The following is a 14,319-nucleotide window of genomic DNA, read 5'->3' as shown; positions in this document are numbered from 1 at the left end:
CAAACACTATGCCACTGAGTGGACTGCACAGTCTTATATGGGTCAACACAATGCGACTGAGTGGACTGCACAGTCTTATATGGGTCAACACAATGCGACTGAGTGGACTGCACAGTCTGATATGGGACAACACTATGCGACTGAGTGGACTGCACAGTCTTATATGGGACAACACTATGCGACTGAGTGGACTGCACAGTCTTATATGGGACAACACTATGCGACTGAGTGGGCTGCAGAGTCTTATATGGGACAACACTATGTGACTGAGAGGACTGCACAGTCTTATATGGGACAACACTATGTGACTGAGTGGACTGCACAGTCTTATATGGGACAACACTATGCGACTGAGTGGACTGCACAGTCTTATATGGGACAACACTATACTACTGAGTGGACTGCACAGTCTTATATGGGACAACACTATGCGACTGAGTGGACTGCACAGTCTTATATGGGACAACACTATGCGACTGAGTGGACTGCACAGTCTTATATGGACAACACTATGCGACTGAGTGGGCTGCAGAGTCTTATATGGGACAACACTATACTACTGAGTGGACTGCACAGTCTTATATGGGACAACACTATGCGACTGAGTGGACTGCACAGTCTTATATGGGACAACACTATGCGACTGAGTGGGCTGCAGAGTCTTATATGGGACAACACTATGTGACTGAGTGGACTGCACAGTCTTATATGGGACAACACTATGTGACTGAGTGGACTGCACAGTCTTATATGGGACAACACTATGTGACTGAGTGGACTGCACAATCTTATATGGGACAACACTATGTGACTGAGTGGACTGCACAGTCTTATATGGGACAACACTATACTACTGAGTGGACTGCACAGTCTTATATGGAACAACACTATGCACTAGAACTGAGTGGACTGCACAGTCTTATATGGGACAACACTATGCGACTGAGTGGGCTGCACAGTCTTATATGGGACAACACTATGCACTAGACTGAGTGGACTGCACAGTCTTATATGGGACAACACTATGCGACTGAGTGGACTGCACAGTCTTATATGGGACAACACTATGCCACTGAGTGGACTGCACAGTCTTATATGGGTCAACACAATGCGACTGAGTGGACTGCACAGTCTTATATGGGTCAACACAATGCGACTGAGTGGACTGCACAGTCTTATATGGGACAACACTATGCGACTGAGTGGACTGCACAGTTCTTATATGGGACAACACTATGTGACTGAGTGGACTGCACAGTCTTATATGGGACAACACTATGCGACTGAGTGGACTGCACAGTCTTATATGGGACAACACTATGCGACTGAGTGGACTGCACAGTCTTATATGGGACAACACTATGTGACTGAGTGGACTGCACAGTCTTATATGGGGCAACACTATGCGACTGAGTGGACTGCACAGTCGTATATGGGACAACACTATACTACTGAGTGGACTGCACAGTCTTATATGGGACAACACTATGTGACTGAGTGGACTGCGCAGTCTTATATGGGAAACACTATGTGACTGAGTGGACTGCACAGTCTTATATGGGACAACACTATACTACTGAGTGGACTGCACAGTCCTTATATGGGACAACACTATGCGACTGAGTGGACTGCACAGTCTTATATGGGACAACACTATACTACTGAGTGGACTGCACAGTCTTATATGGGACAACACTATGCTACTGAGTGGACTGCGCAGTCTTATATGGGACAACACTATGTGACTGAGTGACTGCACAGTCTTATATGGGACAACACTATACCACTGAGTGGACTGCACATCGTAATATGGGACCAACACTAGGCGACTAAGTGGGCTGCACAGTCTTATAGGGACAACACTATACTACTGAGTGGACTGCACAGTCTTATATGGGACAACACTATACTACTGAGTGGACTGCACAGTCTTATATGGGACAACACTATGCGACTAGAGTGGGCTGCACAGTCTTATATGGGACAACACTATACTACTGAGTGGACTGCACAGTCTTATATGGGACAACACTATGCGACTGAGTGGACTGCACAGTCTTATATGGGACAACACTATACTACTGAGTGGACTGCACAGTCTTATATGGACAACACTATGCGACTGAGTGGACTGCACAGTCTTATATGGACAACACTATGTGACTGAGTGGACTGCACAGTCTATATGGGACAACACTATGCGCGACTGAGTGGACTGCACAGTCTTATATGGCAACAACTATGTGACTGAGTGGACTGCACAGTCTTATATGGGACAACACTATGTGACTGAGTGGACTGCACAGTCTTATATGTGGACAACACTATGTGAACTGAGTGGGCTGCACAGTCTTATATGGGACAACACTATGTGACTGAGTGGACTGCACAGTCTTATATGGGACAACACTATGTGACTGAGGGACTGCACAGTCTTATAGGGGACAACACTATGTGACTGAGTGGGCTGCACAGTCTTATATGGGCCAACATATGTGACTGAGTGGACTGCACAGTCTTATATGGGACAACACTATGTGACTGAGTGGACTGCACAGTCTTATATGGGACCAACACTATTTGACTGAGTGGCTGCACAGTCTTATATGGGACAACACTATGTGACTGAGTGGACTGCACAGTCTTATATGGGGACACACTATGTGTCTGAGTGACTGCACAGTCTTATATGGGACAACACATGTGACTGAGTGGACTGCACAGTCTTATATTGGGACAACGCTATGCTACTGAGTGGACTGCACAGTCTTATATGGACAAACCACTATGTGACTGAGTTGGACTGCACAGTCTTATATGGGACAACACTATAGTGACTGAGTGGACTGCACAGTCATTATATGGACAACACTATGCGACTGAGTGGGACTGCACAGTCTTATATGGGACAACACTATGTGACTGAGTGGACTGCACAGTCTTATATGGGACAACACTATGCGACTGAGTGGATCTGCACAAGTCTTATATGGGACAAACACTATGCGACTGATGTGGACTGCACAGTCTTATATGGGACAACACTATGTACTGAGTGGACTGCCACAGTCTTATATGGGACAACACTATACTACTGAGTGGACTGCACAGTCTTATATGGGACAACACTATGCACTAGACTGAGTGGACTGCACAGTCTTATATGGGACAAACACTATGCTGACTGAGTGGGCTGCACAGTCTTATATGGGACAACACTATAGCTGACTGAGTGGACTGCACAGTCTTATATGGGATCAACACTATGCGACTGAGTGGACTGCACAGTCTTATATGGGTACAACACTATGACGACTGAGTGGACTGCACAGTCTTATATGGGACAACACTATGCTGACTGAGTGGACTGCACAGTCTATATGGGACAAAACTATGCTACTGAGTGGACTGCACAGTCTATATGGGACAACACTATGTGACTGAGTGGACTGCACAGTCTTTATATGGGTACAACACATGCGACTGAGTGGACTGCACAGTCTTATATGGGACAACACTATGCGACTGAGTGGACTGCACAGTCTTATATGGGACAACACTATGTGACTGAGTGGACTGCACAGTCTTATATGGGACAACACTATGCGACTGAGTGGACTGCACAGTCTTATATGGGACAACACTATGCGACTGAGTGGACTGCACAGTCTTATATGGGACAACACTATGTGACTGAGTGGACTGCACAGTCTTATATGGGACAACACTATGTGACTGAGTGGACTGCACAGTCTTATATGGGACAACACTATGCGACTGAGTGGACTGCACAGTCTTATATGGGACAACACTATGTGACTGAGTGGACTGCACAGTCTTATATGGGACAACACTATGCGACTGAGTGGACTGCACAGTCTTATATGGGACAACACTATGCACTAGACTGAGTGGACTGCACAGTCTTATATGGGACAACACTATGTGACTGAGTGGACTGCACAGTCTTATATGGGACAACACTATACTACTGAGTGGACTGCACAGTCTTATATGGGACAACACTATGCTACTGAGTTGACTGCGCAGTCTTATATGGGACAACACTATGTGACTGAGTGGACTGCACAGTCTTATATGGGACAACACTATGCGACTGAGTGGACTGCACAGTCTTATATGGGACAACACTATGTGACTGAGTGGACTGCACAGTCTTATATGGGACAACACAATGCGACTGAGTGGACTGCACAGTCTTATATGGGACAACACTATGCGACTGAGTGGACTGCACAGTCTTATATGGGACAACACTATGTGACTGAGTGGACTGCACAGTCTTATATGGGACAACACTATACTTCTGAGTGGACTGCACAGTCTTATATGGGACAACACTATGCTACTGAGTGGACTGTGCAGTCTTATATGGGACAACACTATGTGACTGAGTGGACTGCACAGTCTTATATGGGACAACACTATTTGACTGAGTGGACTGCACAGTCTTATATGGGACAACACTATGCGACTGAGTGGACTGCACAGTCTTATATGGGACAACACTATGTGACTGAGTGGACTGCACAGTCTTATATGGGACAACACTATGCGACTGAGTGGACTGCACAGTCTTATATGGGACAACACTATGCGACTGAGTGGACTGCACAGTCTTATATGGGACAACACTATGAACTGAGTGGACTGCACAGTCTTATATGGGACAACACTATGTGACTGAGTGGACTGCACAGTCTTATATGGGACAACACTATGTGACTGAGTGGACTGCACAGTCTTATATGGGACAACACTATACTACTGAGTGGACTGCACAGTCTTATATGGGACAACACTATGCTACTGAGTGGACTGCACAGTCTTATATGGGACAACACTATGTGACTGAGTGGACTGCACAGTCTTATATGGGACAACACTATACTACTGAGTGGACTGCACAGTCTTATATGGGACAACACTATGCGACTGAGTGGACTGCACAGTCTTATATGGGACAACACTATGTACTGAGTGGACTGCACAGTCTTATATGGGACAACACTATGTGACTGAGTGGACTGCACAGTCTTATATGGGTCAACACAATGCGACTACTGAGTGGACTGCACAGTCTTATATGGGACAACACTATGCGACTGAGTGGACTGCACAGTCTGATATGGGACAACATATGCGACTGAGTGGACTGCACAGTCTTATATGGGACAACACTATGCGACTGAGTGGACTGCACAGTCTTATATGGGACAACCACTATGCGACTGAGTGGGCTGCAGAGTCTTATATGGGACAACACTTTGTGACTGAGTGGACTGCACAGTCCTTATATGGACAACACTATGTGACTGAGTGGACTGCACAGTCTTATATGGGACAACACTATGTGACTGAGTGGACTGCACAGTCTTATATGGGACAACACTATACTACTGAGTGGACTGCACAGTCTTATATGGGACAACACTATGCTACTGAGTTGACTGCGCAGTCTTATATGGGACAACACTATGTGACTGAGTGGACCTGCACAGTCTTATATGGGACAAACACTATGCGACTGAGTGGACTGCACAGTCTTATATGGGACAACACTATGCGACTGAGTGGACTGCACAGTCTTATATGGGACAACACTATGCGACTGAGTGGACTGCACAGTCTTATATGGGACAACACTATACTACTGAGTGGACTGCACAGTCTTATATGGGACAACACTATGCGACTGAGTGGACTGCACAGTCTTATATGGGACAACACTATGCGACTGAGTGGGCTGCAGAGTCTTATATGGGACAACACTATGTGACTGAGTGGACTGCACAGTCTTATATGGGACAACAACTATGTGACTGAGTGGACTGCACAGTCTTATATGGGACAACACTATGTGACTGAGTGGACTGCACAGTCTTATATGGGACAACACTATGTGACTGAGTGGACTGCACAGTCTTATATGGGACAAACACTATACTACTGAGTGGACTGCACAGTCTTATATGGAACAACACTATGCACTAGACTGAGTGGACTGCACAGTCTTATATGGGACAACACTATGCGACTGAGTGGGCTGCACAGTCTTATATGGGACAACACTATGCACTAGACTGAGTGGACTGCACAGTCTTATATGGGACAACACTATGCGACTGAGTGGACTGCACAGTCTTATATGGGACAACACTATGCCACTGAGTGGACTGCACAGTCTTATATGGGTCAACACAATTGCGACTGAGTGGACTGCACAGTCTTATATGGGTCAACACAATGCGACTGAGTGGACTGCACAGTCTGATATGGGACAACACTATGCGACTGAGTGGACTGCACAGTCTTATATGGGACAACACTATGCGACTGAGTGGACTGCACAGTCTTATATGGGACAACACTATGTGACTGAGTGGGCTGCAGAGTCTTATATGGGACAACACTATGTGACTGAGTGGACTGCACAGTCTTATATGGGACAACACTATGTGACTGAGTGGACTGCACAGTCTTATATGGGACAACACTATGCGACTGAGTGGACTGCACAGTCTTATATGGGACAACACTATACTACTGAGTGGACTGCACAGTCTTATATGGGACAACACTATGCGACTGAGTGGACTGCACAGTCTTATATGGGACAACACTATGCGACTGAGTGGACTGCACAGTCTTATATGGGACAACACTATACTACTGAGTGGACTGCACAGTCTTATATGGGACAACACTATGCGACTGAGTGGACTGCACAGTCTTATATGGGACAACACTATGCGACTGAGTGGGCTGCAGAGTCTTATATGGGACAACACTATGTGACTGAGTGGACTGCACAGTCTTATATGGGACAACACTATGTGACTGAGTGGACTGCACAGTCTTATATGGGACAACACTATGTGACTGAGTGGACTGCACAGTCTTATATGGGACAACACTATGTGACTGAGTGGACTGCACAGTCTTATATGGGACAACACTATACTACTGAGTGGACTGCACAGTCTTATATGGAACAACACTATGCACTAGACTGAGTGGACTGCACAGTCTTATATGGGACAACACTATGCGACTGAGTGGGCTGCACAGTCTTATATGGGACAACACTATGCACTAGACTGAGTGGACTGCACAGTCTTATATGGGACAACACTATGCGACTGAGTGGACTGCACAGTCTTATATGGGACAACACTATGCCACTGAGTGGACTGCACAGTCTTATATGGGTCAACACAATGCGACTGAGTGGACTGCACAGTCTTATATGGGTCAACACAATGCGACTGAGTGGACTGCACAGTCTGATATGGGACAACACTATGCGACTGAGTGGACTGCACAGTCTTATATGGGACAACACTATGCGACTGAGTGGACTGCACAGTCTTATATGGGACAACACTATGCGACTGAGTGGGCTGCAGAGTCTTATATGGGACAACACTATGTGACTGAGAGGACTGCACAGTCTTATATGGGACAACACTATGTGACTGAGTGGACTGCACAGTCTTATATGGGACAACACTATGCGACTGAGTGGACTGCACAGTCTTATATGGGACAACACTATACTACTGAGTGGACTGCACAGTCTTATATGGGACAACACTATGCGACTGAGTGGACTGCACAGTCTTATATGGGACAACACTATGCGACTGAGTGGACTGCACAGTCTTATATGGGACAACACTATGCGACTGAGTGGGCTGCAGAGTCTTATATGGGACAACACTATACTACTGAGTGGACTGCACAGTCTTATATGGGACAACACTATGCGACTGAGTGGACTGCACAGTCTTATATGGGACAACACTATGCGACTGAGTGGGCTGCAGAGTCTTATATGGGACAACACTATGTGACTGAGTGGACTGCACAGTCTTATATGGGACAACACTATGTGACTGAGTGGACTGCACAGTCTTATATGGGACAACACTATGTGACTGAGTGGACTGCACAATCTTATATGGGACAACACTATGTGACTGAGTGGACTGCACAGTCTTATATGGGACAACACTATACTACTGAGTGGACTGCACAGTCTTATATGGAACAACACTATGCACTAGACTGAGTGGACTGCACAGTCTTATATGGGACAACACTATGCGACTGAGTGGGCTGCACAGTCTTATATGGGACAACACTATGCACTAGACTGAGTGGACTGCACAGTCTTATATGGGACAACACTATGCGACTGAGTGGACTGCACAGTCTTATATGGGACAACACTATGCCACTGAGTGGACTGCACAGTCTTATATGGGTCAACACAATGCGACTGAGTGGACTGCACAGTCTTATATGGGTCAACACAATGCGACTGAGTGGACTGCACAGTCTTATATGGGACAACACTATGCGACTGAGTGGACTGCACAGTCTTATATGGGACAACACTATGTGACTGAGTGGACTGCACAGTCTTATATGGGACAACACTATGCGACTGAGTGGACTGCACAGTCTTATATGGGACAACACTATGCGACTGAGTGGACTGCACAGTCTTATATGGGACAACACTATGTGACTGAGTGGACTGCACAGTCTTATATGGGGCAACACTATGCGACTGAGTGGACTGCACAGTCGTATATGGGACAACACTATACTACTGAGTGGACTGCACAGTCTTATATGGGACAACACTATGTGACTGAGTGGACTGCGCAGTCTTATATGGGACAACACTATGTGACTGAGTGGACTGCACAGTCTTATATGGGACAACACTATACTACTGAGTGGACTGCACAGTCTTATATGGGACAACACTATGCGACTGAGTGGACTGCACAGTCTTATATGGGACAACACTATACTACTGAGTGGACTGCACAGTCTTATATGGGACAACACTATGCTACTGAGTGGACTGCGCAGTCTTATATGGGACAACACTATGTGACTGAGTGGACTGCACAGTCTTATATGGGACAACACTATACCACTGAGTGGACTGCACAGTCTTATATGGGACAACACTATGCGACTAAGTGGGCTGCACAGTCTTATATGGGACAACACTATACTACTGAGTGGACTGCACAGTCTTATATGGGACAACACTATACTACTGAGTGGACTGCACAGTCTTATATGGGACAACACTATGCGACTAAGTGGGCTGCACAGTCTTATATGGGACAACACTATACTACTGAGTGGACTGCACAGTCTTATATGGGACAACACTATGCGACTGAGTGGACTGCACAGTCTTATATGGGACAACACTATACTACTGAGTGGACTGCACAGTCTTATATGGGACAACACTATGCGACTGAGTGGACTGCACAGTCTTATATGGGACAACACTATGTGACTGAGTGGACTGCACAGTCTTATATGGGACAACACTATGCGACTGAGTGGACTGCACAGTCTTATATGGGACAACACTATGTGACTGAGTGGACTGCACAGTCTTATATGGGACAACACTATGTGACTGAGTGGACTGCACAGTCTTATATGGGACAACACTATGTGACTGAGTGGGCTGCACAGTCTTATATGGGACAACACTATGTGACTGAGTGGACTGCACAGTCTTATATGGGACAACACTATGTGACTGAGTGGACTGCACAGTCTTATATGGGACAACACTATGTGACTGAGTGGGCTGCACAGTCTTATATGGGACAACACTATGTGACTGAGTGGACTGCACAGTCTTATATGGGACAACACTATGTGACTGAGTGGACTGCACAGTCTTATATGGGACAACACTATGTGACTGAGTGGGCTGCACAGTCTTATATGGGACAACACTATGTGACTGAGTGGACTGCACAGTCTTATATGGGACAACACTATGTGTCTGAGTGGACTGCACAGTCTTATATGGGACAACACTATGTGACTGAGTGGACTGCACAGTCTTATATGGGACAACGCTATGCTACTGAGTGGACTGCACAGTCTTATATGGGACAACACTATGTGACTGAGTGGACTGCACAGTCTTATATGGGACAACACTATGTGACTGAGTGGACTGCACAGTCATATATGGGACAACACTATGCGACTGAGTGGACTGCACAGTCTTATATGGGACAACACTATGTGACTGAGTGGACTGCACAGTCTTATATGGGACAACACTATGCGACTGAGTGGACTGCACAGTCTTATATGGGACAACACTATGCGACTGAGTGGACTGCACAGTCTTATATGGGACAACACTATGTGACTGAGTGGACTGCACAGTCTTATATGGGACAACACTATACTACTGAGTGGACTGCACAGTCTTATATGGAACAACACTATGCACTAGACTGAGTGGACTGCACAGTCTTATATGGGACAACACTATGCGACTGAGTGGGCTGCACAGTCTTATATGGGACAACACTATACTACTGAGTGGACTGCACAGTCTTATATGGGACAACACTATGCGACTGAGTGGACTGCACAGTCTTATATGGGTCAACACAATGCGACTGAGTGGACTGCACAGTCTTATATGGGACAACACTATGCGACTGAGTGGACTGCACAGTCTTATATGGGACAACACTATGCGACTGAGTGGACTGCACAGTCTTATATGGGACAACACTATGTGACTGAGTGGACTGCACAGTCTTATATGGGTCAACACAATGCGACTGAGTGGACTGCACAGTCTTATATGGGTCAACACAATGCGACTGAGTGGACTGCACAGTCTTATATGGGACAACACTATGCGACTGTGTGGACTGCACAGTCTTATATGGGACAACACTATGCGACTGAGTTGACTGAACAGTCTTATATGGGACAACACTATGTGACTGAGTGGACTGCACAGTCTTATATGGGACAACACTATGTGACTGAGTGGACTGCACAGTCTTATATGGGACAACACTATGCGACTGAGTGGACTGCACAGTCTTATATGGGACAACACTATGTGACTGAGTGGACTGCACAGTCTTATATGGGACAACACTATGTGACTGAGTGGGCTGCACAGTCTTATATGGGACAACACTATGTGACTGAGTGGACTGCACAGTCTTATATGGGACAACACTATACTACTGAGTGGACTGCACAGTCTTATATGGGACAACACTATGCACTAGACTGAGTGGACTGCACAGTCTTATATGGGACAACACTATGCGACTGAGTGGGCTGCACAGTCTTATATGGGACAACACTATGCGACTGAGTGGACTGCACAGTCTTATATGGGACAACACTATGTGACTGAGTGGACTGCACAGTCTTATATGGGACAACACTATGCGACTGAGTGGACTGCACAGTCTTATATGGGACAACACTATGCGACTGAGTGGACTGCACAGTCTTATATGGGACAACACTATGTGACTGAGTGGACTGCACAGTCTTATATGGGACAACACTATACTACTGAGTGGACTGCACAGTCTTATATGGAACAACACTATTCACTAGACTGAGTGGACTGCACAGTCTTATATGGGACAACACTATGCGACTGAGTGGGCTGCACAGTCTTATATGGGACAACACTATGCGACTGAGTGGACTGCACAGTCTTATATGGGACAACACTATGTGTCTGAGTGGACTGCACAGTCTTATATGGGACAACACTATGTGACTGAGTGGACTGCACAGTCTTATATGGGACAACACTATGTGACTGAGTGGACTGCACAGTCTTATATGGGACAACACTATGCGACTGAGTGGGCTGCACAGTCTTATATGGGACAACACTATGCGACTGAGTGGAATGCACAGTCTTATATGGGTCAACACAATGCGACTGAGTGGACTGCACAGTCTTATATGGGTCAACACAATGCGACTGAGTGGACTGCACAGTCTTATATGGGACAACACTATGCGACTGTGTGGACTGCACAGTCTTATATGGGACAACACTATGCGACTGAGTTGACTGAACAGTCTTATATGGGACAACACTATGTGACTGAGTGGACTGCACAGTCTTATATGGGACAACACTATGTGACTGAGTGGACTGCACAGTCTTATATGGGACAACACTATGCGACTGAGTGGACTGCACAGTCTTATATGGGACAACACTATGTGACTGAGTGGACTGCACAGTCTTATATGGGACAACACTATGTGACTGAGTGGGCTGCACAGTCTTATATGGGACAACACTATGTGACTGAGTGGACTGCACAGTCTTATATGGGACAACACTATACTACTGAGTGGACTGCACAGTCTTATATGGGACAACACTATGCACTAGACTGAGTGGACTGCACAGTCTTATATGGGACAACACTATGTGACTGAGTGGGCTGCACAGTCTTATATGGGACAACACTATGCGACTGAGTGGACTGCACAGTCTTATATGGGACAACACTATGTGACTGAGTGGACTGCACAGTCTTATATGGGACAACACTATGCGACTGAGTGGACTGCACAGTCTTATATGGGACAACACTATGCGACTGAGTGGACTGCACAGTCTTATATGGGACAACACTATGTGACTGAGTGGACTGCACAGTCTTATATGGGACAACACTATACTACTGAGTGGACTGCACAGTCTTATATGGAACAACACTATTCACTAGACTGAGTGGACTGCACAGTCTTATATGGGACAACACTATGCGACTGAGTGGGCTGCACAGTCTTATATGGGACAACACTATGCGACTGAGTGGACTGCACAGTCTTATATGGGACAACACTATGTGTCTGAGTGGACTGCACAGTCTTATATGGGACAACACTATGTGACTGAGTGGACTGCACAGTCTTATATGGGACAACACTATGTGACTGAGTGGACTGCACAGTCTTATATGGGACAACACTATGCGACTGAGTGGGCTGCACAGTCTTATATGGGACAACACTATGCGACTGAGTGGAATGCACAGTCTTATATGGGTCAACACAATGCGACTGAGTGGACTGCACAGTCTTATATGGGACAACACTATGCGACTGAGTGGACTGCACAGTCTTATATGGGACAACACTATGCGACTGAGTGGACTGCACAGTCTTATATGGGACAACACTATGTGACTGAGTGGACTGCACAGTCTTATATGGGACAACACTATACTACTGAGTGGACTGCACAGTCTTATATGGGACAACACTATGCTACTGAGTGGACTGCGCAGTCTTATATGGGACAACACTATGTGACTGAGTGGACTGCACAGTCTTATATGGGACAACACTATACCACTGAGTGGACTGCACAGTCTTATATGGGACAACACTATGCGACTGAGTGGACTGCACAGTCTTATATGGGACAACACTATGTGACTGAGTGGACTGCACAGTCTTATATGGGACAACACTATGCGACTGAGTGGACTGCACAGTCTTATATGGGACAACACTATGTGACTGAGTGGACTGCACAGTCTTATATGGGACAACACTATGCGACTGAGTGGACTGCACAGTCTTATATGGGACAACACTTTGCGGCAGAGTGGACTGCACAGTCTTATATGGGACAACACTATGCGACTGAGTGGACTGCACAGTCTTATATGGGACAACACTATGCGACTGAGTGGACTGCACAGTCTTATATGGGACAACACTTTGCGGCAGAGTGGACTGCACAGTCTTATATGGGACAACACTATGCACATGCTTTTAAATCAGTTTTCCCAGAGCAAAGCTCATATGTCATCATTTTGATAAAAACTCTATGTTTTGTCATGGATGGGAGATTCAATCAACCATCTCATCTTGTAAATACTTGACATTTGTTAAACACATCAAATTTAGCTATTTCGTGGATTTTTGTGACTGTGAGTTTATTTTTATACCAATACAAAAGTACTATTCAGTACAATGATATTGAATTCATTATACTTATTGCACAACTCTTTGCTAAGCTTGGAAAGACAGCGGAAGCCTTGTGCAAATTTGCTAATTGTTTTATATATAGCAAAGCAGTAAAAATGACACAAAGATGTGGCAATACATAAGAATATGAAGATAATTTTATTTTGATATAGTATATTTTCCCTTTCCATCAATATTTCAGTCATATCATGGCGGTCAATTAACCATGTCAACCTTTGACTGTGCTAGCTGGTTTACCAGTACTAAGTGCACATACTTATGCCAGTAACCAACAACTGTCCTACCTTATCCTGATTGTTAGTCCACCAACTGAGCTAGCCTGCACAACGATATAAAGTTAGTAAATCCAGGTTGCTAAGTCTTTATGACAAATGGTAAACTTTTAGAAGAAAAAACGAAAGGCCTTGTTTAAATAAATCATTTCATTATATGTTCTGT

At 45.5% G+C, this 14,319-nt stretch overlaps 1 protein-coding gene across 5 annotated transcripts in view; it reads left to right on the top strand.

The window, feature by feature from the left end:
* Positions 1–14,319, top strand: part of LOC127872759 (uncharacterized) — a 116,956-nt gene that overhangs the window by 79,603 nt on the left and 23,034 nt on the right. The gene's annotated exons all lie outside the window — the stretch shown is intronic.

Source organism: Dreissena polymorpha, chromosome 3, assembly GCF_020536995.1.
Source record: "Dreissena polymorpha isolate Duluth1 chromosome 3, UMN_Dpol_1.0, whole genome shotgun sequence".
NCBI lineage: Eukaryota > Metazoa > Mollusca > Bivalvia > Myida > Dreissenidae > Dreissena > Dreissena polymorpha.
This window is presented reverse-complemented; position numbering and strand designations above follow the sequence as displayed.